Here is a 26,848-nt window from a genome sequence, read left to right on the forward strand (position 1 = left end):
TGTGGATACATGGACTGTTGGATACATGGACTGTGGATACATGGACTGTGGATACATGGACTGTTGGATACATGGACTGTGTTTGCCACCTAAGCACTCCCAGCAGAGATGGGAAGAGGAAGCAACCCCATCCCAGGCTCCTGGGAATGGGACTTCTTGCATGTCACCTGTTCCTGTTTGTATGAAAGAGCCTGGACACCAGGCAGGGATTGGGGGGACAATTACAATGCCTTTTGCAGGGCTCTACACACTGGGGCTGCAACCCCACACACAGGTGGGGAGCGCGAAGCTGTTCCCAGCCCTGGCGTGGCTGCCTGGACACACCAAGGGCCTTGTCTGAAGTCAGGGGAGCCCAGATCCTGGAGCTAACAGGAGAAACATGAGAGCAGCCTCTTTCACAGGCTGTCTTCCAGGCGTAAAGGTGCCATCCAGTTCCCCACAAAGAAAGCACAGGACATCTTACAGAGAACTTGTCATCAGAAGAAAAAAGTGCTGGACTCCTTGTTGGGCTCCGGGAAGCTCACTGCTGGGATTGATGGAGTAGAGTCTGCAGGCAGCAGCCTCACAAAGCCCAGAGGCAGGGTCACTAAGAGCCAGGAGAAAGGCCCCAGGCCCTGTGATGACTCCCATTCTTTAATGCATGTGCTTCAGTGTGCATCTTGGATGGCAGTCCTGGCATCCAACAAGATCCAATCAGTCAGTAAAAACATGCCCAGCAGTTCCCGGGAGCCCAGGTGACTCTGGAATGCCTCGAGGGGATTGGCGACCCTGTCCTCGAGGAGCTGAGACCCTTCCCCTGCAGTGCCTACCAAAGGAATAAAAATACTGAACACGTTGTGCAACAGGAGCTGAGGGGATGCTGCCCAGGTAGGGCAGGAAATGACAGGAGGGCACAGAGGTGGGAGGAGGGGCAGGCCCGAAGTGGAGCCTCAGGAGCTCAGTGAGAAGTTGTTGAGTGTCTTCAGTTAGCTATGGTCTGGACCCACTGTTCTCCCACAGACCCGATGCTCTTTCCCTGAAAAGAAGACCCCCAGATCTGATCCCACCACCTTTCCAGCACCCACCCACTCTGCCCTCCATGCACCTCCAGGTCAGAACAACTTAGAGCCAGGCACAGGCACCCTCTTCTGGACACCCCTCTGAGCACCCACCACGCACCTCAGCTCCTTCTCACCCTAAGTGCACCTCCCCATCACCCTTACTTCATGAAACTTCTGAATCTGCTCCCACTCTGCGCTGGGATTTCACGCCCTTCCTCTTGTCAGATGCAGTGTGTGTTCAGGTCTAGCAGAGAATAATTTCTTCATAATCTCTGGGTGACTAGAGGACTCAGAGATCCATGGGAAGCTCCCGTTTGATAAAGTAAGACAGAGCCACAGTCCATTTCTGTACAGAGCTCTATCAACATAATCAGGCTGTAAGTGAAGGCCACATACAAATGCTGCTGAGCCCAACAGAGGGAGAGAACACTTCTTAGGAGGCTTCAGGAAGACTTCCTGGAGGAAGGGGCATGGGACACCTTCCCTGCAGAATCTAGAAGATTGGAAGGGTTGAAAAACAAGAATTGGAGAGGAAAGGAGATTGCTAATCTAGGCAAATCAGTTCTAAGCAAGATAAAGTAGTGAGAGACTGAATGATGTAATTCAATCAGGGAAGAGTGCGCTGCCCCCGGATGGGAAGAGAAGATTCATGTCTGTGGCAGTGGGCTCGGGCTGCTATAACAAAGTACCATGGACCGGGCAGCCTAAACAACAGAATTGCTTCTGCTCCCAGTCCGGAGACTGGAAGTCTAAGAACAGGGTGTCAGCAGGGCTGGCTTTTCCTGAGGCCTCACTCCTTGGCTTGCAGATGCCGTCTTCTCCCTGTGTCTTCAATGGTTTTCTTGTGTGCCTCTCTGTGTCCTTATCTCCTCTTCTTATAAGGCCATGAGTCCTGTTGAATGAGGGCCACCCTAATGGCCTCATTTTAACTTAATTAACCTCTCAAAGGTCTCATCTCCAAATACAGCCACATTCTGAGGTGCTAGGGATTAAGGCTTCAACATAGGAATCTGGGGGAAACAGAATTCAGCCCATACCAATGCTGTCATGATGCCCCCACACAGTGGGCCAAGGTGGATGGTAGGGGCTGGGAGAAGGGGCCACCCAGGGCAGGGAGAATGCAGCAGGGCCCAGGCTGGCACACATGAAAAACAGGTACAGGAGGATGAGTCAGTGCCTCTTAGCAGCCCTGAGCCCCAGGCACAACAGCAGGGCTGGAGTGCAGGGAAGAGCTGGGAAGCATGTCCTGGGCCCAGCCTTGCGTCCCACTCCTGTCGTGACAGCCGGCATGGGGGAGGCTGACCCCGCCCAGGAGAGATGCACCTTGTCTCTAGTTGGGTTTCTCAGAAGCAGACCCTGAGATGAGGATCCAAACACAACTGAATTACTAAAGATGTGCTTCCCGAAGACGAGTGGGGGCCTGGGTGAGGAGAGGAGGAAGACAACGGGGGGTGTGGCCTTGGACTGAGGGTCCTGTCTCCCACAGGCACAGACAGGGAAAGGGGTGCGAAATCCCCCAGGCACTTCTGCTTTCTGCAGGTAAAGCAGCTCCTATAACCCAGGAATCCTGCAAGGACCAGCCCAGGCCCCAGTGCCAGCACTGCCCTCAAGTGAGAGTGGGAGGGAAACAATAATAAGAGAGCTGAGGGGATCTCAGCCAAGCACCGAGATGATCTGGGACACACCCAAAGAGAGGCTATACCTGCATGGGTGCTTTCAGCAGCATCAAGTGAAAACGCAACCACAATGGCTTAAACCACATGGGCATTGATTATTTTACAGAACAAGAAATCTGAGCTATGGTGGCTATGAGCTTGGCTCAAAGATGTCTTGAACATTCAAGTTCTTTCCACCTATTCACGTTAATCCTCCCAGCCTATTGACTTAATCCTTAAACTTGTTGCTTCATGATTATAAAACAGCTGCCACAGTCCCAGGCATGACACGCAGACATGAAGAGATTCAGCCAAAGCAGAAATGGGAGTTCTCACCCACACCCTTCTGAGAACATTCCAGGTGAACATCCCATCAAGCCTCAATAACCAAGGTTATATCCCTGCCCCTTAGTAAAGCAATCACTAGCCAAAAAAACTGAATGGCCATGATTATTAGGCAGGGTTTAGCCCTTGAGTCTTCAGCCTTGGGGGGGCACAGGATCCCCCATGCATATTGCAGCCTGAACACCTTATGCCTGAATATATATATATATACACACACATATATATATATGGCTCACAGACCTTCTCTATTCCCGCCTTCACTCCCTGTGCACACCGTGCCTTCTCCTGCACAGCAGTTGCCAAAGCCTGGCGCATCAGCTCACAGCACAGCTCACCCTGCCTCTAGTGTCCACTCACAGTGTACCAAGCACATGTCCAGCCCTATTACCCCAGCTTCGTACCTCATGTGAGCACCTCACCCAGAGCCAGGCGGTGGGATGAGGTGGGGAACAGAGGGGCCCAGCGAGCTGGACAGCCTGTCTCAGCCATTCCCACACTCCATGCATGGCCTCTGCCACCTGACCTTTTCACAGCTGCTTGTAAAGAGTGAAGAGGAGCTGGGGGGTCCCTGGAGATGTCTCCTCTGGCAGCACAAAGGGTTTCTGAAGACTCCAGCTGGAGGACAGGATGGGCTGGTAAGAGGCTATCTAATGCCTTTCCCAGTTCCTTCCTCAACTGGGGTTTCTGATTCCTAGCATTGGACCTGCTCTCTGACTCCTCATGGCTCCAGGAGGGCCCCTGGCATCAGTGTGTCCCTGAGCACTAGACTCTCCCCTCCACAGGCAGTGAGGGCACTGCCCGGCTCTCCCCAGGAGCTGACATCCAGCTAAGGTGGCAGCTTCCCAGGGCACCCTAAGAAAGTCCCCAGTCACCAAGTGTTGAGGGCTGGCCTCATGGGAATGGTGGGACAGGGTGTTCTGGAGCTGGACTTGACCAATTTAAGGCTTGCTGCCCACTCTGGGTCTTCGGACGAGCTCATCCCCAGGGCCAGGGACGCCCCATGAAGGAACGCAGTTTTGCTCTGCTGTGCACTGCTGCCTGTGCTTGGGGCCCGAACATGAGGACTCCCACCTCCTCTGCATGCCCACTGCCTCTCTGGAGTTTGCTGTCAGCTCAGACCAGGGGGCAGAGAGCAACCGTCTTTCCAGTACGTCAAACTTCGCACTGGCTCAGTACGTCTGAGCGGCCAGTTGGCTGTGCTTTCAGGGCTGCCAGCACTTCAAGGAAGCTCTCTTCCCAACTCTCCATGAAATTTTTGCCTTTTTAATTTAAATCCTTGCTCTGTCACTTAAACTTAATGGCACTGTGATGGCAGAGGCAAGGGTGGGGAGGGGCAGCCTGGACAGAGCACCAACGTGGCTCGAGTCATTCATTCCTGAGTTTGCTCCTAGGTGTCCCAGGACTCACAGCAACCCACAGAGCTGGGAGAGGCATGAGACCCTGCTAGCAGACAGGGAAGTCAAAGTCAGAAAAGAGAGGCCCCTTGTTTAAGTCTCATACCAAAGTGAAAGGCTTCTCCATTTAAATCATATGACTCCAAAGTTGGATTTTATCAGGCTTGGTGTACCCACCTGGAGAATAAGAGAATAAAGGTGGTTTCTTTTAAAATGCTTTGTGCAATCTCTCTCTCTCTTTCTCTCTCCATTTCTCTCCTTGAATCTAAATGCTATAGCCAAAAGCACATAACTGTTCCCCACGGTCTACCCCTTCCCTCCCTCTAGTGTGGATCCTGCAGGAAAGCCAAGATCTGCAGACAGGAATCTCCTGTGGAGGCAGAGAGCAGGTCCCGGTGGCCCCAGGAGTCCACCTGCTTGGGGAAACTTTCCTGTGTTACTCAGGGCATCCACCCAGAAAAGGCGGGAGAGGGAGCTGGAGCCGGGTCACCAGCGGCCACCTGCCCAGAATGAGGAGGGGGACCAGAAACCAGGCGTTCTGTGCCTGAGGGTACAGAAAACAGGAAGGAGCTGCTCAGCTCCCCACCCATGGAGGCCTACAGGAGGGGAGAAGAGGGAAAGAGGGCCAGAGCCCCCAGCGCTGCAGCTGCCGCCATGCCACAATAGAGGCATTGAAGCTGGTGTGGCAGAAGCGTGCAGGGGCTGGAAGAGGAGTGCGGAGGGGAGGGGCTGCCAGGAGAGTCCCAGATGAGAGGGTCTGACGTCCTCCTGACCTTTAAGTCTGGCCTCAGTGCCAAGAAGGAGGGCAGACCAGACTGCAAACAGCCCCCTGGGCTCATGCCTGCATCTCATTTTCTGCCCTGCCCCCAGAGGCATCAAATGCCTGGTTGTTCTCAGATTCCCCACCCTGCTGTCTGTCGCATCCTTTGCTGAAAGATGTGCTGTAGGCGCCATGAAAGAAGAGGCAGGCCCTGAGCAGAGGCCCCACTCCATGCTTGCTCCTGTACTCTTCCTCACTCCCCAGGCCCCCCTGTAAGCAGATGCCTCTGGAGGCTGGAGACCTGGGTCCTCTCCTTTCCTCTCCCTGTTGGGGTGATGGGGCTTGCTCCAGGGAGAGAAAAGGAGAGGACCCAGGTCCCTCTACAGCCGGCCTAGTCCAGAACTGTTCTTTGTTGTGAGTCCCCAGTGTGGTTTCCATGCGTTTACACCAGTCTCGGCCCTGGCTCTCCATCTCACTTGCTGTGGGCCCCCAGAAGTTCCTTTGCCCTCAGACCTGCAAACCTATCTCTTATACAAGGAGGTTGGACTGCAGGATCCCAGGACTGGTATGTGATCCTTTGAGCTGACTTTGCCATTGGTTGAACGGATATTCTGGTGGGAGCAGGTTACACTTTTAGTCTTAAACATCTCTCAAATCTGTTCATTCTTTCCATCTCCACCCTCGCTGCCTGAATCCTGTGTGCCACCATCCTTGCCTGGACCAATATTCTCCAGGCCTCCAGACCTGGAGGTCCCCATCCAATTCATCCACTTAATAGTGAAATGCAAACCTGACTGTATCACTTGCCTCCTAAAGTCCCTTCAAACACTTCACATTGCTTTTGAGCTAAAGATGCAAATCCTTCACATGGCCCAGAAGGCCTTACATGGCCCAGCCTCACCTCTCAGCCTCCTATTGCCTTCTTTGCTTCCCTGCTGTCCATCAGAAAACAAAGTGCCAGGTTGGAAGCCATGTCTTGTTCTGTCCATCAAGCTATCTCCAGCGTGTGGTGTCATTCCAGGCTCAGCCAGCAGAATTAAGTGGACAAATGAATGGTGAACACCAAAGATGGCAATTATCTCTCTTAGAGATGAAGAGAACAAGCCCCGGTGCCCAAAGTGCTTTGTCAGGTTGATGCCCAATGTTCCACCATCAGAAGCCAAACTAGATCCCTCCCAGGTCCCTTCAAACTCTACAGAGCCTTTGTTGCAGGAGATCAAATGTTTATTTATAAGACATGCAACCCATGCTGACACCATGAGGCCTCTTCCTTTTGTTGATTGCCTGTAATGTGACAAGCACTTTGTATTTGGGGCAGACCTCCTTGATGGGCCTGTGCTCTTATTCACATGTGCAAAATTAGGCAATCCTCCTGTTCAACCTTCCATGCAATGGCCAGCATGGAACCAGGAGATGCCTGAGGAAAATAGGAACCATGTGTTTTTCTGTCTGGAGATAAACCAGATTCCAAGGGGACACAGGTGCCCTGGGAAAGATGTCAATGAATGAAGTTCCTCAGGCCAAGAGACAGTCAGTAGCATATGTATGTGCAAGGGGTCAGTGGTGCTATAGCATCTATAGGATTGGTCCTGCAAGAGGCCTCCTTCCCCAAGCCTGCACCAGCCATGGGCATTATCAGCAGGCCACACGTTCTCTTGTGGCCCCATCAAAGAACAGTTCTGTGGCCAAACGTTTACAGCCATTGTCATATTTTCCAAGGCAAGGCCATGGGGGCTCAAGTCAGCACCAGCTCTGGGAAGGAAGAGATAAGCTGAGGCTGAAGAACCAAGGTCAGAAGGAGAGGAATCAGCACACGAGGAAGGTGAGGAATGGTATCGTCTGAGAGGCGTGGCCGATGCCCCTGGGAGGTATTATGGGATCAGGTGCACCCTTGAGCCACCAGAGTCACCCCAGCCCTACAAGGGTCAGCTGAGATGCCCCCAGGCCTGGACACTGAAACATACCAGGGTGAACATTTACGGGGAAAATAAATCCATGAATGAGCTGAGCTACTCTCATCTTGAAGCTACCTGTGTTCTCTTGTGCAGCTATTTTTTCCATTTGAAACCCACCTCCCTCACCTACCCCATCATACGCCTGTTCTGGAAGAGTGAGCAGGTGTACCGACACCTCACGCAGGGCTTGCACGCTGCAGGTGACCAGGAAATGCTCATTCCTTCCCTGCCTCTCTTGGGTTCTCAGGCACAGTTTACTCCTGTCAAATTCCCATTAGACTAGATGTTCTGCCCAGCCCTTTCAATGCTGACTTTTCACACATCTGTAAGAAAGCCCTTGGGTCTGGCCAGGCCCGGGTGTGGACAGGGATGCTCACATTGAGCCTGTGGACACAGAACAGTCTTTATTCGGACAGATTCTTGAGCCCTTGTTCTGACTGAGACTATTGGTGCATTTGAGGGGGGTAGGGGGAGTGAGGCTTAAAAAAAAAAAAAGGTCTTGAGGGATGCTGGGGAAGGAAGAGAAGCCAAGTGTCTGGATGGTGTGACCCCAGGCTGCAGCGCTAGAATGACTCTCAAAACATTCTCCTTTATCAAGGAAACAAGAATGTGAGTCACACTCTTCCCGCACCCCCAGGGGTTTCTTTGCCGAGCAGGGCTGCAAACTGTTCGGCTAATTAGGCTGCATCCTGACCTTAGCCTCCATCCGGAGCAGGCCTCCCTCGAGGGGAGCCGGGGTGCTGCTGCCACCTAGGGTCAGGAGAGTGCACTGCAGGGGGACGGCGGGGCCAGGAAGGAAAAGTCAGGACCCTGAATAAAAGGGCAAGTGGTCCCAGTGTGGTTCTGTTCACAAAGAACTTCCCATCTACCACTGCTGGGCTCTTAAAATAATCCCATGAATTCAGCAGGGCAAGGTTTTACTATCTTCTCTTTGCATATAAAGACGCTAGTGATTGCATGGCTGGGGACAGGGGTCTGGGACATTACGAACTCTGGCAGAGGTTATGAGTAGACTCTGGGAATTCTTCATGAGGGTTTTAAAAAGCTATCGCTGGTGTAAGTTGGTCTGTAAACATCCTTGGGAAGAATTGGGGAGCTGACGAGTCGTGGGGTCCTGATAACTGCACTGAGCTTCACTAAAGGCCACAGGGTCAAGGGCTTACGAGACAGAGTCAGGGCCACTGGGTCTCTGAGCCCATCATCAGGGCCCCCATTGTCTGCCAGGAGATGACAGCAAACCCACCATCCTCGAGGTGCTGGCCAGCCCAGCTAACAGTCAAAAAGGAGGAAGATGGTGATAGATAGAAATGTTATTTTGTGTATTCATTTTATCACAACTTCTGGTACATAACTGCTATGGGCTGAATGTTTGCGTCCTCCTAGAGTAGACATGTTGAAGCCTAACCCTGATGTGATGGTATTTGGATGTGAAGACTTCAGGAGGTGATGAGGTCATGTGTGTGGAGCTCTCATGATGGGATTAGTGCTCCTATAAGAAAAGACCTGCGGGCCAGGCGCGGTAGCTCACGCCTGTAATCCCAGCACTTTGGGAGGCTGAGGCAGGCAGATCACGAGGTCAGGAGATCGAGACCATCCTGGCTAACATGGTGAAACCATGTCTCTACTAAATATACAAAAAATTAGCCGGGCATGGTGGCACACGCCTATAGTCTCAGCTAGTCAGGAGGCTGAGGCAGGAGAATCGCTTGAACCCAGGAGGCAAGATTGCAGTGAGCCGAGATCATACCACTCCATTCCAGCCTGGGTGACAGATCAAGATTCTTTTCTCAAAAAAAAAAAAAGAAACCTGAGCTGGCTTGCTCCCTACCTCCCTATGTGAGACCTCCCTTGCTCTTCCCTATGTGAGACCACAGTAAGGTGCCATCCCAAACCCGGAAAAGGGCCCCCTGGGCACCACATCTGCCAGTGCCTTGATCCTGGACTTCCCAGCTCCAGAACTCTGAGAAATAAATGTCTGCTGTTCAAGCCTCCCAGCCTGAGGTGTATTTGTTACGGCAACTCAAGCTGACTGAGACAATGACTCACCCTCTAGTCTGTTCTGCAGGAAGGCGAATCAGGAGTTATGTAGCAGGAACACAAGGGAATAAAATCGTCAACATTCAGTTCTTCAGCTTCCAAGCTGCATCTTGAAATTCACATATTAAACAATAGAGAAAAAAGTCAAAACTTGGAATATACCAGAGCCAAGTTGTGGTAAAACAATTTGGAATTCTAAAGGTAAGGCCCCAGGGAAGTGGGGACTACTTTTTCTTTCACAGATTAGAAAGAGAAAAGAGGGTTGGGGAGAGGAGAAGAGTGTCAGTTGCTAGGACTAGGAGAAGGGGGGAGGCTGGGGCCTGGGGCCACGCAGAGAGAAGGGTCATCACTGAAGGACTCCCCAGGTCCTTCCATCCTAGCACCCTGAGCCACTAAATTGATCGCCCTTTGTGAGTGGCCTTGCAGGTCTCCTACGTGGGACGCCAAGCGAGCTGAGGCTGTCCCAGTCATCAAGTGAGGCCCACGCAGCCATCGTTCTCTGTGTGCTGCACATGGACCGGCCTGCAGATGTGATTTCCCCCGGTGCCCATCCACACAATGCCATCTACCAAGCACCACTTCCAACTCTCACAGGTGCCCTGGGACAGAGGCTGCTATCCCTCATAACTAAGAGGGACTGTTCTTGCAGTGTCTGTGTCACAGGTACTGGACAACTCAACCTGAGTGTAACTTAGTCCCATCACTGTCATCACCATACTTCATTTTATGGATGAGCAACAAGACCCTAACCTTCATGACTTCCACTCGGTATGGAGCTTAAAGGAAAGTGACAGGGTTCATGACGGTCTACCTGTCCAGTCCCACCATCTTCAGGGGTTGGGGGCTTTCCCTGTAGCCCACCTCTGCCCCTCTAAGTGATTGACACACTGCACTTGCCTTCCCTTCCAGGGGACCCCACTGGGCCAGGTGTCATCATTGTTGGCTGTCTCTGACCCTCCCCGTGTGTGTGTGTGTGTGTGTGTGTGTGTGTGTGTGTGTGTGTGTGTGTGTGTAGGGTGTATGTGTGTCTGAGCATGTAGCTGTAAATAGTACTTTCCTGATTTAAAAATGCCAGGAAAATTCCAAAACACAGAGATTTAATGTTCATTTATTTCCTCGGGGCAATGTTGCCTCCATTAAAATGGTTAAAAAAATGAATAATAGAAAGAACTCATTTTGTCAGAGGGGTACTCAACATGTTTGCATTTTTGCCCTCTATTCTTTGCCACGGTAGGAACTTGCTTTTTTCTGAGTGTACACACACACACACACACACACACTCAGTGCCGTACTAGGCTCCTGCTGACTGTCGTATCATAGTCTTTCCTACAGAACCATCTCACCTCTCTCTGGGCTGATTGTCTTCTACACTCAATAAATGGTTCAAAGGCTCACAAATTCTGTACATGGGCCTTTGAAGAGGGCTGCACAATCTCCCAGCTGACCTCAGGGTGAGCTTCAGGCCACGGGAATGAGAAAGTGCACAGAGGCCCCTGCAGGGACCCTGGTGCCTGACACTTCCTCCAGAGCTAGGCTGCCCTGGTCCCAGCCCTGTAGCTCACAAGCTGTGTGACCTTGGGCAGGTGCCTTTCTCTTTCTGAATCTCAGTTTCTTCCTTGGTAACTGCAGATGATATTAAATAGCACGTGCCTCCTAGAGTTGGTGTGGGAGTAAACAGTTAAAACCAGAACAGTGTTTACAGCAGCACCTTAGGTAGAGCAGGGCAGGAGCTCCACACCTTGATCCTGAAGGCTCAGGCCCTGGGGCCTGGAGGCTCAAGCATCATTCAGAGCTTTACGACCACAAGTAGCCACGCTCCTGCCTGAGCCTGCTGTCTGGGCCTTCAGTGTCTCTGTGGTTAGGTCCCTCGGTGCTGATTCCTTTTTTAGGTTTCCAAGCGAAAGTTTCTTGTTGAACCTGTGAACCCTGACCTTGGACCCCTGCTCATCTGGCTCACCCGGATGCCACACTTGCTCTGTTTGGGAGTTCTCTCCCATCCCCACCCTTGTTTGGTGGCTGCTTCCATCAGACAGGTCCTCCTGGAAGTTCAAGGCTACCATCCCCAGACTGGGAGTGCAAACCCTGCTCAGGGCTCCTGTGGCCACAGGCACCCCCAAGGCAGAGAAGGAAGCCAGGAAGGAGAAGGCTCTGCAAACTCCTGGAAACAGTTCAGAGACGAAGAAAATTACACCACTTGAACTCTACTGGCCAGAGTCCTGGGAAAGGCAAACTCTCCTTGGGCCAAAGTGGAGGGAACCACCCCACCCCTCCACAGGCATCGTGCACGTGGCCCATTGGAATGCGCTGAGATTCACAATGACCTGATAAGGATGTGGGGGCTGAACGCTCAGCAGGAAGACTCTGAGCTGGACCCAGCCCCACCCTGGCGGTCCCGGCCACAGAGCAGTCAGTTTGGAGCCATATGGCTGCCATTCCTGGTGACTTCCCAAAGCTACTGCAACTTTTTAAAAAGATAAGCACATTTCCATTGTGTTTTTAACATTCTTTAATGGTTTTCAGATTTCTTTTCAATATATACTTCCCCCAAAAAACCACTGTGAATAATAATAACCAGAAACCACCAAAACCTGCATGCAAAGTAATATGCTAAAATCTTCGCTCATTATCTTGTCTAATGTTTTATCATCCACATGAAGCAGGTAGTACTGTCATCCCCACTTTACAGAGGAGGAAACTGAGGCCTAGAAACAGGCACGCAGCCAGTAAGTGGCAGAGGCAAGACAGGAGCCCAGCTCCTTCTCCACCAACTATTTTGCTGGATCATCAGCAGCAGCAGCGTCTTCTGGTGCCTGCTACACCATCCTCTGCTTCTCAGGGACATGTCTGAAGCCATGGAATCACTGTCCCGCCAGAGGCCAGGTTAGACTCAGTCCGTGAGTAGCCCACATTCTAGGGTGTCAGATGGAGTGTCTTTCTCCGTCCTGCAGCCACAGCTGTCAGCAGCACTCTCTCTCGCTGGCCTCCCAGGGCTTCCTCTGGGAAGCCCCCAAAGGCGCTGCAGGTGGCTGGCCTCCAGAAGCACACAGCTCTCAGAGCTCCAGGTGTTCCCCTGAGAACAACCTGCTTGGGCACTGCAGGTTGCTGGGGTTGCAGTGACCACTTCCTTTCCATTTCTGTTCTCGATGTCGTGAGGCAGTCTTCCTGATCTCTGCTCCCCAACTCCCTCCCACGGTTGAGAAGGCCCCGGCTCCCCATATTCAATCTCTCTCTACTTGAAACAGCTGGAGCGGTTCTACTTTCTCACGAACCCTGACCAAAGCCCCCCAGCCCCAGCTATAGCTCACAGGCTCCTGAGCACCACAGGCTCTCAAGGCTGACCTGGCTCCTCCACACACAACCCCTGCAGATCTCTGCTCACTCCAGACTCCCTCTGCCTCTGGCCAGGGCCCTGCTTTCCTGCCTTCAGGCTGAGTGCCCATTTCTCCAGGAAGGCTTTTGTGACCCAGCTTCATGTCCCTTGCACCCTGTGTATTCATCTTCCCAAATGATGCCAAGCCCTATGAACAGAGCGATTCTATCTGGCTTTGTACACTATTGTACCCAGCACAGGGTCTAAAAACACTTTCTGCATAAATGAATGAGTGAATGAAAATATATTGAGAAGTCTTTGAGATCCTGATGCCATGAGTATAGAGAAAGAGAATATATGCAGCTCAAATCCATTAAAGTTTGATTTAAAATGCATATTGGCACTGACTCAAAGCTGGGTGGGCTCCATGGGGTACAAAGACAAGCCCACCAGGACCCGAGAGTTGAGGAGTATGAACAGGCACAGGTCTCCATGCAGCTGCAATCTGTTACAGCTTCTGGTGATTTCTGCCACCCTTTGTCCGTCTAGGGTCTGTGTTCCTGCCAAGAGACAAGCCAGTGGCAGGAAGGAGGCTCTTCCAGATGTCAGAAAGGCTTAGCAAATGGTTTACTGTAGTTCACGAAGTTTCTACAAGAGTAACCAATTGGCATCAGTTCCCTGAGCTGCCTGCTTAGAGAAGGAGCTTATGGCACTAAACCATTTTTGTATATTCCATCAAGATCTAGGAAAACAGATTTCCTTTTTCAAAAAGCAGAGAAACTGTCCCACCCTGCAGTCAGTGAGTGCGGAGGGAGTGGGAGCCAGAGATCCACGAATTGCCAAGCCAGATTGCAGCTATAACCAGATTTTAGTTTGTGAAGGTCTTTTACAGACCTTTTTACACCCTGTCCACTGAGTATGAGTTACGCTGGAGAGCAAAGGAATTGGAGCTTTTCCACACCACGCATAGTCTGCGGTTGGCCCTCACCAGGTGGCTCCCCTTGTGGAGGACTCTGCGGTGCCTGCACCTGAGCATTGCTGGGGCCTGAGGTGTGCATGGAAGTGACTGCGGAGTTCTTGTCTGTAGAAACTGTTGAAAGTAACCACCTGAATTACTCCTACCATACTCTTTGACCTTTTGTTTCTTTTAAGCATAATGTCAGCACTGATTTGAAATAATCAAGTAACTTCAACCCATGTAAAAATCCTGAGTTGCTTAAAAAACAAAGAAAGGCTGCCCCCAAAGTGACAGGTTTTCTAACTTGCCTGTGTCTTTGCACCTATTTCCCCAGGACGCGGGAACGCCCTTTTCCCACACCCACTTCATTCTCCTCACGTTCTGAGAACATCCTCCTCTTGACTGCATTTCTTAGCCTACCCGGGCAGGGGAAGGTGGTCTCCCTTCCAGCAACTCCAGTTCCATATACATTTCTTTCTCTTAGAATGTCTGATGCTATATTGCATTTATTGATTTTCTTGTTTCTCTCCCTAGTAAACAGGACATTCTTTGAAGTCCTGCTGGCACATATGCCGTCCTCACACAACGCCTGTTGGATGATTAATTCATTTTAAGAGAGCAGATGAGCTAGGCTGTCTACAAATGTGTCGGATCCAGCTCCCGCCATCCTTCCTTCACAAAGCAGAGCTGGCCAAGCCTGTGCACCCACGGGCTGCCTCTGCTTCAAAGGACAGAGCCTGTGCAGTGAGCGTTTGGTCACCTGGTCACACACCTAGTGCTCGTCAGCGCATGGCCTGAGCGTTCTGCCCTGACACTCGCTGGCCTCTGGGCGCTTCTGTCTTTGACAACGCCCTGAACACTATGGGAAGGCTCACTAGCATTCCACTCCTTCCCTAATATGGAGTGGGTGTGATTTGAGGGGTTTGGCCCCCACCCCAGCTCCAGGGGTAAGTCACCTGGAGCTAATTTGCAGAATTTCATCTACAAATTAGTAGGCGAATACAAATAAGGAGAATTTCATCTCCTTAGCGCAAACAACATTGATTCAAGAATGATCAGGGATCCCAGCCCAAGCCAAGCCTTGCTGCAGCAATCAGTCGCTCTTGGGTTTGGGGGAATGATACGGCGTGTGTCCCACGGTGGGTCCACCCAGCGAAACCAGTATTCCCCCTTGATGACTTTGGAAAGAGTCTCTTGTTCCGGAGGGTGTGATGTGTGAGGCTGGAACCACGAGAGACACCAGCTTGAGAACAAAGCCAAACTAGGGGGCAGGCGGAGCCAAGACCAAGGAGGCGAGTCCGGAGCAAACATACTGGATCCTATGAGCCCCGTGACTGCTGCGCTGGGCTGACTCCTCACAAAGCATCCAGACGCGTCTCGGCCCTGCGTCCAAGACGCAAAGTTGTGCGGCAACCAAGCCTAGAGCTAAGCAGTCACCAGGAGTGGAGACAAAAGCAGTGACAGGATGGGAGCGAAAACACGGATGCCGAGAACGAGGCTCCCTCCGAGTGCAAAGCCAGCCGGGCGTTGTGCAAATGATCCCGGGTCTCTGCTGCCCCCTGGCGGACGCCGCGCGGGAGCCCAGAACCAGAGCGCTCTGCGCGAAGCCGACTCCAACTACACCGCCGCCTCCCAGAGGGAGGCCCTGGGAAGTCACTGAAAACAGCCTGCAGAAGAGTTCTCCTGTGTCACGTAGGGGGAAGAACAGTCCCTACCTGTTACATTGCAGTGAGGTTGACATGGCCAAAATGGATAACCGGGACCAGAGTTATTCTCCCACCTGAAAGAAGCGGGAGGAAACCGACAAAGCTATAGAGACAACCGTTTTCAAAGCCCAGCACACCCGATGCAGAGGGCAGTGACCCCCAATGCCCAGAAAGTTTCCCAGCCACACACAGGGAGTGTGGGGACCCCGGCAGCGCTTGACCCCATGAGCTCAACCTCACAAGTTGAGGGACTAAGCCGAGTCCTCAGGACAGGCACGGCGTCCCTGGAAGAAGAAGGGGCTGTACAGACACAACTCCAGTGATTCGCAAAGGCTGAGGCCTGGGTGCAGCAGGGCCGCTCAGCACGCGCAGGCGAGGAAGCTGCCAGAGGCCCAGAAAGATCCCCATGGGGCTGGAGGGACGATCAGCCGGTGTTCGCACAGGGCAGGAACAGCGCCTCCTGCATCAGCCGGACTGCAGGCTCACCACTCAGGAGGCACAGGACAGCCCTGCTTCAGGGGTGGGAGCAGTTATTACTAAACGCAGCTCTAACCCCATCTGAGAAACGTCAAAGGCAGGACCGGAAAGGATCAGACTATTACAAAGTAACTTAACCGTATCCCGGAACAAAGCCGAAAAATATATACAGGAAAACAAAGATATCCAGCACACAAGAAAAAGGTGACAATGTCTGCCAACCAGTAAAAATGACCATGCATGAGGTGAAGGAGAAAAAAAATTACCCATAATGAAGAGAAAATGCAATCAGTGGATGAAGTGCCAGGACACAACCTGTCAAAATGGGTGGGATTTGGCTAAAGCAATACTTAAAGGGAAAATGATAGCACTACACTAGGTTAAAAAGGAAGAGGGATCTCAAATCTCACCTTCTGCCTTAAGAGCGAATTAAACCCAAAGTAAGAAGAAAGGAAACAAGAAAATTCAGAGCATAGTCCAGGCGTAGCGGCTCACACCTGTAATCCCAGCACTTTGGGAGGCCGAGGTGGGCAGACTACTTGAGGTCAGAGGTTCGACACCACCCTGGCCAACATGGTAAAACCCTGTCTCTACTAAAAATACAAAATTTAGCTGGGCCTGGTGGCACACACCTATAATCCCAGCTACTCGGGAGGCTGAGGCAGGAGAATAGCTTAAGCCCGAGAGGTGGAAGCTGCAGTGAGCAGAGATCACGCCACTGCACTCCAGCCTGGGTGACAGAGACTCTGTCTCAAGAAAGAAAGAAGAAAGGAAAGGGAAAGGGAAAAGGAGAGAGATAGAGAGAGAAAGAAAGATCACAGCAGGAAAGGAAGAGAAAGAGAGAAAGAACAGAGCAGGAAAGGAAGAGAAAGAGAGAGAGAAAGAGAGAAAGAAAGATGATATCATAAATCAGTGGAATAGAAAGGAGAAAAACAAAAGGGACAAATCAATGAAATTAAAAGCTGGAGTTCTTTGTTTTTAGAAGATCAATAAAATTGATAAACTCCTGGTCAGGTTGATCCCCCTAAAAAAGAGAAAAGACTCAAATTACTAACATCAGGAATGGGAATTGTGGTATCTATCACTATAGATTCTACAGATGTTAAAAAGAACATTAAGAGAATATTATGGTAAACTTAAGACCAATATATATGACAAATTAAATACAATAGACAAATTCCTTGAAAGACACTATCGGCACTTACTCAAGAGTAAACAGATAATCTGAATTAGCCTTATGTCTATTTTTTACATTCAATTTGTACTTTAAAACCTTCCTACACAGAAACCTCCAGGCCCAGATAACTTTATTATCCAACTTAGGAAGAATAAATATCAATTCCATACATACTCTCGGAAAATCGTAAGACAGAATACTTATCAAATTGTTTTACCCTGGTACCATGACCAAAGACATCTCGATGAACATGAAAGCAAATTTTGTGTGTGTGTGTGTGTATATATATATACACGTATATATATATATACACACACATATATATATACACACACACACACACACACACACACTGTATTTTATCTTATTTTATCTTATCTTATTTTATTTGAGACAGAGTTTCACTCTTGTCCCCCAGGCTGGAGTGCAATGGTATGATCTCAACTCACTGCAACCTCTGCCTCCTGGGTTCAAGCGATTCAGTTGCCTCAGCCTGCCGAGTAGCTGGGATTACAGGCACGCCACCATGCCCAGCTAATTTTTGTGTTTTTAGTAGAGATAGGATTTCACTACGTTGGCCAGACTGGTCTCAAACTCCTGACCTCAAGTGATCTGCCCATCTTGGCCTCCCAAAGTGCTAGGATTAAGGTGTGAGCCACCGACCCAGCTTCTATATATATACTTTATACTAAAATACACTTTAAACAAAATTTCAGCAAATGAAATCAAATCCAACAGTATATGAAAGATCATGGCCAAATGGGTTACCTGCCAGAAATGCAAGGTTGATTTATAATTTGAAAATCAATTAATGTGATTCAGCATACTTTGAAATTAAAAAAGAAAAACCACATAAGTGTCACAATAGACATAGTAAAAGCATTTTCAAAAATCTAACATCCATTCTGGACATAAACTCTCTCAACAAACTAGGAGTAGAAGGAGCTTCCTCAACCTGATACACGGCCTCTACAAAACCTTCTGTTCACATTATGATTAATACTGAAAGACTGAATGCTTTTCCCCTAAGATGAAGAACAAGATAAAACTATGTACTCTTACAACTTCTTTTCAACATTTTTCAACATTTTCTAGCAAATGCAATACAGCAAGAGAAAGAAATAAAAGTCATTGAGATTAGAAGGGAGAAATAAAACTGTCTTTATTCGTAGATAACATGATTTTCTGTACTTAAAATTCATTGGGGCCTACACAAAAAGATACTGGAATTAATAAGTGAGTTTAATAGGTTGCAGGATAGAGGATCAACATACAAAAACCAATTGTTTTATATTTTCACTAGCAATGACAATCAGAAATTAAAATTTAAATCCAGTATCATTCAAAATGGCATCAAAAATATGAAATACTTAGGGATACATTTAACAAATGATATGAATGAACTGTACACTAAAAACTATAAAACATTGCTCAGAAAAAAAATTTAAAGAGCTCAAAAAATGGAAGATACGTTGCATTCATGGATCAGAAAATATAATACCACTAAGATGTCAATTTACCCTCAAATTGATCTAAAGATCAAAAGACCTCCTCCCTGCACCCTAGATTACTGTCTACCTCCTGGCATCTCCACTTGAATGTCTAATACCACTAATATGTCAATTTGCCCCCAAAATGAAAAAAAAAAATTAAACTTCCAGAAGAAAATATAGAGAGAACTATTTGTGAGAAGCTTACTGAGCCGATTCATTCAATGAAATGCCACTCAGCAGTAAAAAGAAATGATCAGTCCCCATATAAGCCCCCAAAGCAGGGAGTAGGGGGGTTTGTAGAAACTGACAAAGTGATTCTGAAAGTCAGATGTCCCTAAATAAGAAGAGCTACACCTTACACATAGCATGAACACATAAGAACAACTGAGATTTGACAAACGTGCAAAGGTAATTCAACGTGGGAAAGATAGTCTATTCCAGTCTATCAAATGGAAACAATTTGATATCCATATGAATCAAAATGAATTAAATTCATATTTTGCAGCACCTACCAAAATTCACTCAAAATAAAACAATGAATGTTCTATAAGAATATATAGGAGGAACTATTTGTGATAAGCTAATGTGGTGATTCATTCAGTGGAATGCTACTCAGCAGTAAAGAGGAATGAACCATCGATACAAGCAACAAAATGGATAAAACTCATAATCATTGTGCTGACTGAAAGTAGTTAGACAAAAAGGGGTTTTTGTTAGATGCGATTTATATAAAATTCAAGCAGATTAAGCTATACTGATGGAAAGCAGGTATTTTGTGGAGAGGTTCCCCACGTGCAGAGAGGCGATGGGGAGGGCAGAATGAAGGATTACAAGGGACAGGAGGCAATGTGTGGGGTGATGGATAAGGCCACTATAGTGACTGTGGTGGTGATTTCATAGCTGTAGACATATGTCAGAACTTAGATTGTGCACTTTAAACATGTGCAATTTATTTTGTTTATACCTCAATAAAGCTGTAAGCATTCACAAGGAAGGAAGACAGGAAGGAAGGAAGGGAGAGAGGGAGAAGAGGAGATGCAGGGAGGACGGAGAGGGAGGGACAGAGGAATTTACAACCTTGTGGAAGGAAGGAAGGAGGTAGAAAGGGAGGAAGGGAAGGAGAGGATTTACTCCCTTTTGTCACATGTTCAGACTCTCATTTACTGTCATCACTGAGCGTTTTCTCTACAGAAGCTTTCTCCACCTGACCTTTGGGACACTGTGTGCCTGTAGTTTTCCTCATACTTTCCTGGTCTTTCTCCTTCCCTCAACACTGCCTCAACCTCTCAACTGGCAGCACCCTAAAACTCAGACTTCTTTTCTCTAAGTCACCTCCTTTGGTGAGCTCACTGGATTTCATAGCTCTGAATCTCATCTCTACACTGACCACCCTCAAATGTCTCCCTGTAGCTCAGACCTCCTCCCTGAACGCTAGAGTCCTCTCTAACTCGTGGCATTGCCACTTAAATATCTAGTAGAGATCTCAAACTTGGCGTTTTCAAAATTCCCACAAACTATGCTTCCCACTATCTCCCCATCTTAGTAATTCCGACTGCTCGAGTTAAAAATAGCACACACACAACAAAACAAACAAACATAAAAACACAGAATTACCCTTGGTCCCTCTCTTTTTCTCATTACCCACTTCCAAATACTTTGACAAATTTGTCAAGTATATCTTCAAACTTTATCCAAAATCCAACCACTTCTCACCACCTGTAGCTACAGCCCCGGCTCAAGCAGGAGTGACTGAGTGTCTTGTCCCATCCCCCTGCCTTCACCCCTGCCCCTCACTGGCCCTCAATAGAGCAGCTAGAATCTCTCTCTCATGCCAACTCTTACAGTTTTTTTTTCTCTCTCTTTACAACATTGACCTGAACCTGAAACACTGTGCCAAACAGAAACAGTGAGAATGGGTGCCTTAGTCCATTTGGGCTGCTATAAAAAATACCCTAAACTGAGTGCCTTATAAACAACAGAAATTTATTGTTCACAGTTCTGGAGGCTGGGAATTCCAACAAGACGCTAAAAGATTTGGTGTCTGGTGAGGGCATGCTTTCTGCACATAGTCTCACTGTGTCCTCACACAGTAGAAGGGATGAGGGGGTCTCCCTCAGGGCCCTTTTATAAGGGCCCTAACCCCATTCCTGAGGGTTCTGCCCCCATGACCTAATCACCTTCCAAAGGCCCCACCTTTTAATACCATTATCCTGAAATTTTCAACATATGAATCTGGGGAGGCCTCAGACATTCAGACCATAGCATTGGACACCCTTATTTTGTTTGTAATTCCAGAAGAAACGGGTCTTATGTTTCTCCATTAAATATTAGGTTTGTGGTGGGTTTTTTTAATATAACTTTTGCCAAACTAAGGAAATTTCTTCCTGTTCCTAGCTTTCTATGCTTTTTTAATCATAAAAGTTGTTGAATTTCATAAAGTACTAGTTCTGTATTAATTTTAATTGCCATGTAATTTTTCTTCAGTAGTCTTTTAATATGGCAATATTTTTAACAAAAGATTTTATGACAATTTTTCCAACGATGAGTCACCCTTGTATTCCTAGGTGGCACCCTACTTAATTATAATATTTTCTTAACAAAAGACTTGATTCATTTAGACAAGGTTCAGTTTTTTTCTTCAATGTTGATATACTAATCAATTGAAGTCCACTTCTCTTTATATTTATTGTTCTTATCTGATACTTGACTTATAAATAAATCACATTAGATTCATAAAATGAGCTACACAACTTTCTCTTTTCCTATCTTATGGAACCACTTATAAAGATTAGCAATTAACCATTCCTGGAGTTTAGTAAGATTCATCTATAACCCATCCGGGCTTGGGGCTTTGAGGAGGGGAAATCTTTGAATAACACCTTACTTTTCTTAGTAGTTATTAGTTTATATAACTTTTCTAATATCTTCATCATTAAGCTTTGCCTCTTAGTCTTCCAAAACTTTTCCTGTTGAATTCAGTTTTTCAAGTTCATTAAAATACAATTGAATGCACTGTGAGTGTTCAACTAACAGGAAAATGCTGATCCTTTTAGCTATGTTCACACACTAATCTGGGCTTATTTGAATAGGCCACCCTTCCTCTCAGTTGAAACAGAAAATCGTGTTGTTTGATAACATTGTTTCCCTACATCATTCACGTCCCTAGAATTATGTAGGACAAATAACATCTCCAATAGATTGTGCACCCCACGTCCCCCCTTGAAAGACTATATTGTTTTAATAGAAATTTCCAGAGCCCGTGGCTTGCCTAGCTTCTTTCTATGATGAAATATGGGTGCATCGTTGACAGCCTTCCTCATAGCCTTGGTATTGCTCATCACTAAGGGCTGATGCTGTGGCTCCCACATTCTCAAGACACATCCCTCCCCAGTCAGTGCCTAGTGCATTGCTCAAATGATGTCGCTATATTGATTACAATTAAACATGTTATCTCTACTGTGTTACAGTAAATCACAGATTCACCAGAGAGAACAGTTACCTAGGACTCCCAGTTAACAGTAATATCTTTCTGGCATACCTGCAGTTTGGAGAATGACAAGCTGAAACCATAATAACTATTATTCACTGAGCACCTACAATAAGCCTGACATAAATTGGCACCTGAGATGTGCTACCTAGAAGCTTTATTGAAGCCACACAAGGAAAGCCTTAGTAACTTTGGTCATTTTTTTTTTTCTTTTAAAGACAAGGTCTCATTCTGTTGCTCAGGATGGAGTGCAGTGGTGCAGTCATAGCTCCCTGTAGCCTCAACCTCCTGGGCTCAAGCGATCCTCCCACCTCATCCTCCTGAGTAGCTGGGACCACAGGTGTACGCCACCATGCCCAACAATTTTTTTCTCTATTTTTTGTAGAGATAGGGGTTTCACCATCTTGCTCAGGCTGGTTTTGAACCCCTGGCCTCAAGCCATCTTCCCACCTCAACCTCCCAAAGCATTGGGGTTGCAGGTGTGAGCTACCACTCCCGGCTTGCTTCATTGATGAAGAAAATATTGATCACATAGGTTAAGTGACTTGCCTAAGGCCACTTAGAGAATAAGTTAGAGCAGGGATTCAAATTCAGATCCACCCATTTTTTAACTGCCCACTGAGATCTAGACTTTTTTCAACAAAGAATTTTCGAAAGAATAGCCTAAAATCAAATGGTTTCTGCCAAATCAGGTATACCTACTAATTTTTAGGCTCCTAGTTACCATCTTAAGTCCTGGATAGCTATTAAGTGGCATGCCTATGCTGGCTCCTGTCTATTAAAAGCAGTTGTCTGGAGTCTAGCACTGAGAAGGATTGTGCAGCTGAGCTTGGGCTAAATGAGAAATTGCAGAGATTGGATTCTAATGCCATTTGTATTTATCAGAGTTCTCCAGAAAAACACAGCCATAGGATATATACATATGAGAAGAGATTAGGAATTGGCTCACACAACTGTGGGGGCTGACAATTTTCAAAGTAAGCTGAAAGGCTAGAAATGCTGGCAGGAGTTAATGTTGCAGTCCTGAGTTCCAGGACAGTCTGCAGGCAGAATTCCTTCCTCCCCAAGGGACCTTGGTCATTTCTCTTAATGCCTTCAGCTGATCAGATGAGGCCTGCCCACATGCTGAAGGGTAATCGGCTTCTCTCAAAGTCTGATTTAAATGTTTAAAAAATACCTTCGGCCGGGCGCGGTGGCTCACACCTGTAATCCCAGCACTTTGGGAGGTTGAGGTGTGCGAATCACGAGGTCAGGAGATCGAGACCATCCTGGCTAACATGGTGAAACCCCGTCTCTACTGAAAATACAAAAAATTAGCCGGGCATGGTATCGGGGGCCAATAGCCCCAGCTACCCGGGAGGCTGAGGCAGGAGAATGGCATGAACCTGGGAGGCGGAGCTTGCAGTGAGTGAAGATCTCGCCACCGCACTCCAGCCTGGGCAACAGAGCAAGACTCCGTCTCAAAAAAAAAAAAAAAAATACCTTCACAGCAGCCTCTAGACTAGTGTTTGACCAATCAACTGGCAGTATATCCCAGCCACATTGACACATAAAATTAATCATCACACTATCAAGATCAGGAAGACAACATTCCGTAACGGTGTATCTCAGACTTTAGCATGAATAGGAAGTCTCTGATGGGCTGGTTAAAGCATGGATTGCTGGGCCCCAGCCCCAGAGCTTCTGACTCAATAGAGCAGGGCTGTGCCTGTGAGAGTTTCCTGAGATACCGATGGTGCTGGCCCAGGCCCACACTTCGAAAACGCCCCTGAATGGTGTCATTGCTACATTGCTGAAGTGATTACACTGAAGCATTATGAACAATCATCGTACAATACGTTTCTAATCTACAGTTTATATATAATAAAAACAATTTGAAAAATTTCTGAACACCTAAGTTTTCAACAAGAAAAACTTTACTTTTAACCCAGGAAAATATCCACCCGGTCCTTAGCTTCTCTTAGGATTATAATACAAAGTTGTCTCAGAGGATTATAATAAAAAGTTGTAATCACATACCTTCAATCAATATTCCAAAGTTACAGAGACATGTCACTCACAGAATTAGGAGTTGGGCCACCCTGGTTGGACAAGGTCACAGTTCTCAGTTTGTACAGCTGATCAGAGCCAGATCTCCTGATTTCTGATGCATCTCTCCCTCAGGCCTCGGTTTTCATGTCCATAAAATGGGATAGTTTGCTTGTGCTCCCTCCAGACCTGAGAATTCTCCTACCCATGGTTTACGTATCTTGACTCAGTTCGATGCAGAACATTCAGACAGGTAGTACCGTCAGAGAGGAAATGGTCTGCCTGTAAGGCGGGACCGTGGGTGAGGGAATCTGTGCCAGAGGGCACTGGGTGGAAATTTCATAGGGAAGATTCAGATTGCAGATTGGACACTTCATTTCTCTCACGCTGTGAACTTCTACAAGTCCCTGAATTACAGACCCCATTCCTGGGACAAAGCTTAAAGGAAAGAAACAAACTTTAAAGAAATATAGGAAGGTGCCTTTGTTACTGTAACGATTATGGATATCTGTTGTAAAAATAATACTCATTGAGCCCATACATCTTACTTGCAGAAATCCAAAGCTATGTTATTAAAGCTGTTTCAGGGTTTCAGAAGATAAATAAATCGAAGGTCTCTAAACCTTCAGCAAAACTGAAGGTTCCAACTTGGATTAATCTGGAACTGAATGTCACATTGAATCCTGCCAAGGCTTGGCAGGGCCCCAGGCAAGAATGGTTTACATTCCATCCAGAAAAGCGGCTTTGGGTCCTGGAGGAACCAGTGGTTTGTTTCAATGCAGCCCTGACTGGGATAGCTGGATGGGAGTGTTCCCCTGGGTGGGCTTAGGTGGCACAAGTGAGATGACGGTCACCTGGTTGGAGTCCCAAAGCACTGCTTAGCTCTCAGTCACTGTAACTGGTAGAAATGCCACCAGTTTGTGCAACGAAACAAATCTACGTCTATTCCCTATGAAGCTCTGATTCCTGGTGTAGTGTAGCACACACAACCCAAAGGTCAGAGTTGAGACTCACTTCCTGCTCTGGGAGTTAGTGGACACGATCTTCAACTTGAAGCCAGAAGAACTGAGTTTAACACCAGGCTCTGCCCCCTCAAGAGCTCTGTGATTTGGGCAAGTCAAATAGCCCCTCGGACTCTTCGGTTCCTCATCAGTAAGTGAGGCTAAATTCCCATCCCTGTGGGGACTCCTCAGGCGACCCCTCACCAAGAGTTATTAAGGTGCAGCTTCCCTCACTGTTAATACCTACAGTTCATGCAGATCAAAGAAGACTTTAGACCCAACTTGAGTGGCTTTTAGAGTTATGTCACAAAGGCAACAATATGGCATAAAGTACTCAGCACCTTTCCCCACCTCACCATCAGTGGAAGCCTGGTCCTTAATTGTTTGTGGTGTTCCAGGATGCCAAGGAGGCTCACCCTGTGCTAAGGCGTCACTTCAGGGGACCAGGAGAGCTATAAGAAGAGGTAGGTGGGAAGTGGTCATGAAAGAGGGCCTGCCAGAGCTTTTAGGGGAGGCCAGAAGAAGGACCGTGGCCCATGAAAGGGTGAGGAGAAGGCCATGCTGACAAGGACAGCAGTATACATGTGTAAGGATTTTTGGAAATCTTCTGCTGTGTGTTGCGCCCCCCCGATATTCCAGCCCTCCAAAGACTTAATTAAAGTCTTATGTTATCTTAAAACACTTTTGGAGTAGAAATTATATTTATCTTGATGCATCACAATGCTAAGACTAGAGCTTAAGGCTGAGGCTGACAGGCCTAGATAACTTCGGGTTGCATATACTTAAATTAAGAGTCAGCACATTTTAGGATGAGGCTTCAGGCATACATACATACACAGTAATGATCATGAAAACAATCCCCAGCATCTCTACAGACTCCAGCATTTTCGAAATGCTTTCTCATTTTAATGCAAGTCCATTCTATGTGTTAAGCAAAGCATAGGCTTTGCTCCCCTGCAAAGCTGGACATTGAATGCAGAGGCTACTTTTCCTAAGCAGAGTAACCAAAAGAATTCCATGTCCAATTACAGCAGGATAAGGAAAGCTGTGAGGTATTTTATTAATTAGAAAATGCTGGATCCTCCTGTCTAGCTGAGGTAAGGATGAACTTTGACCTCAGAGCCTGCATATGGCAGTATTTATGCAGAGGCATAGTCCCATATACACAAATAAATATGGTTGTCTTTAACATATATGTGTACACACACACACACACACACACACACATCTCACTTAGCTAGACACAGCCCCATCTTGAGGGCAGAGAATGGTCCTGTCTTTCCAGTTCAGCTCTTCCAGTGTCCAGGGGCGACCAGTAAGTGTTGGTGGTGGAGAGAATGGTGCTAAGGAGAATGGGCCCATCTGTGTTCCTAGACTGTTAGCGGGAAACAGAAGCCATCTGATGATGTGTCACCTATCTCTGTGACTGGGTGAATGAGTTGGAGTGGGGGGGCAGCTTTCGAGCTTTCATACAGCTCTAAAGACAAGGCTGGTCCACCTCTAGTCTGAGCTCCATACCAGGCTCTTGCCAGCACCTTCCTCCCTACTCGCCAGTGAATGAGGTTCTTCTCATTACCTGAAGGCATTACTCTCCCCTCTCACACGCGTGTATTTCTGACGTGTCTATACATCAGTTCTGGGCCTCAATCCACCCATGTTAGCCCTCGTCTACAGGTCGCCCTTGTGTTTCTCACTGTGCCTGACAAGGGCACCCCAGCAGGGCTCATGGGTGTGAAGGCAACATGGTTACCAGGGCAGGGGTGCATGAGGGTCCAGGAAGGAGGACATGGAAGCCACAGGTGGTGGGCCAAGGCCTGACCTGCACAGGGGAACCAGTGTCAGGACAGTGCCTAGAAGATGCCCACTGTGTGGCCAGTTCTGGTCACTCCCCTTACAGTAAGGGTACCATGAAACAAAAGGAAGAGAATCAACGGGCAGAACTAACCTCACACACTGGGCAGACCACGCATGAAATGTGATAAGTATAAAAACACAATGGCATCTCAGGTCTACCAAGCCACGTCA

The 26,848-nt window shown here is 47.9% G+C and overlaps 1 long non-coding RNA gene across 1 annotated transcript; it reads right to left on the reverse strand.

The window, feature by feature from the left end:
• Nucleotides 1-11,677: 11,677 nt before the first annotated feature.
• Nucleotides 11,678-24,202, reverse strand: LOC144331008 (uncharacterized). The gene is made up of 2 exons (XR_013397807.1): nucleotides 23,814-24,202; nucleotides 11,678-16,661 (listed from the first exon to the last, which is right to left on the reverse strand). It is a non-coding gene; the product is annotated as an uncharacterized LOC144331008 (long non-coding RNA).
• Nucleotides 24,203-26,848: the final 2,646 nt, after the last annotated feature.

This window comes from Macaca mulatta, chromosome 9 (genome assembly GCF_049350105.2).
Source record: "Macaca mulatta isolate MMU2019108-1 chromosome 9, T2T-MMU8v2.0, whole genome shotgun sequence".
NCBI lineage: Eukaryota > Metazoa > Chordata > Mammalia > Primates > Cercopithecidae > Macaca > Macaca mulatta.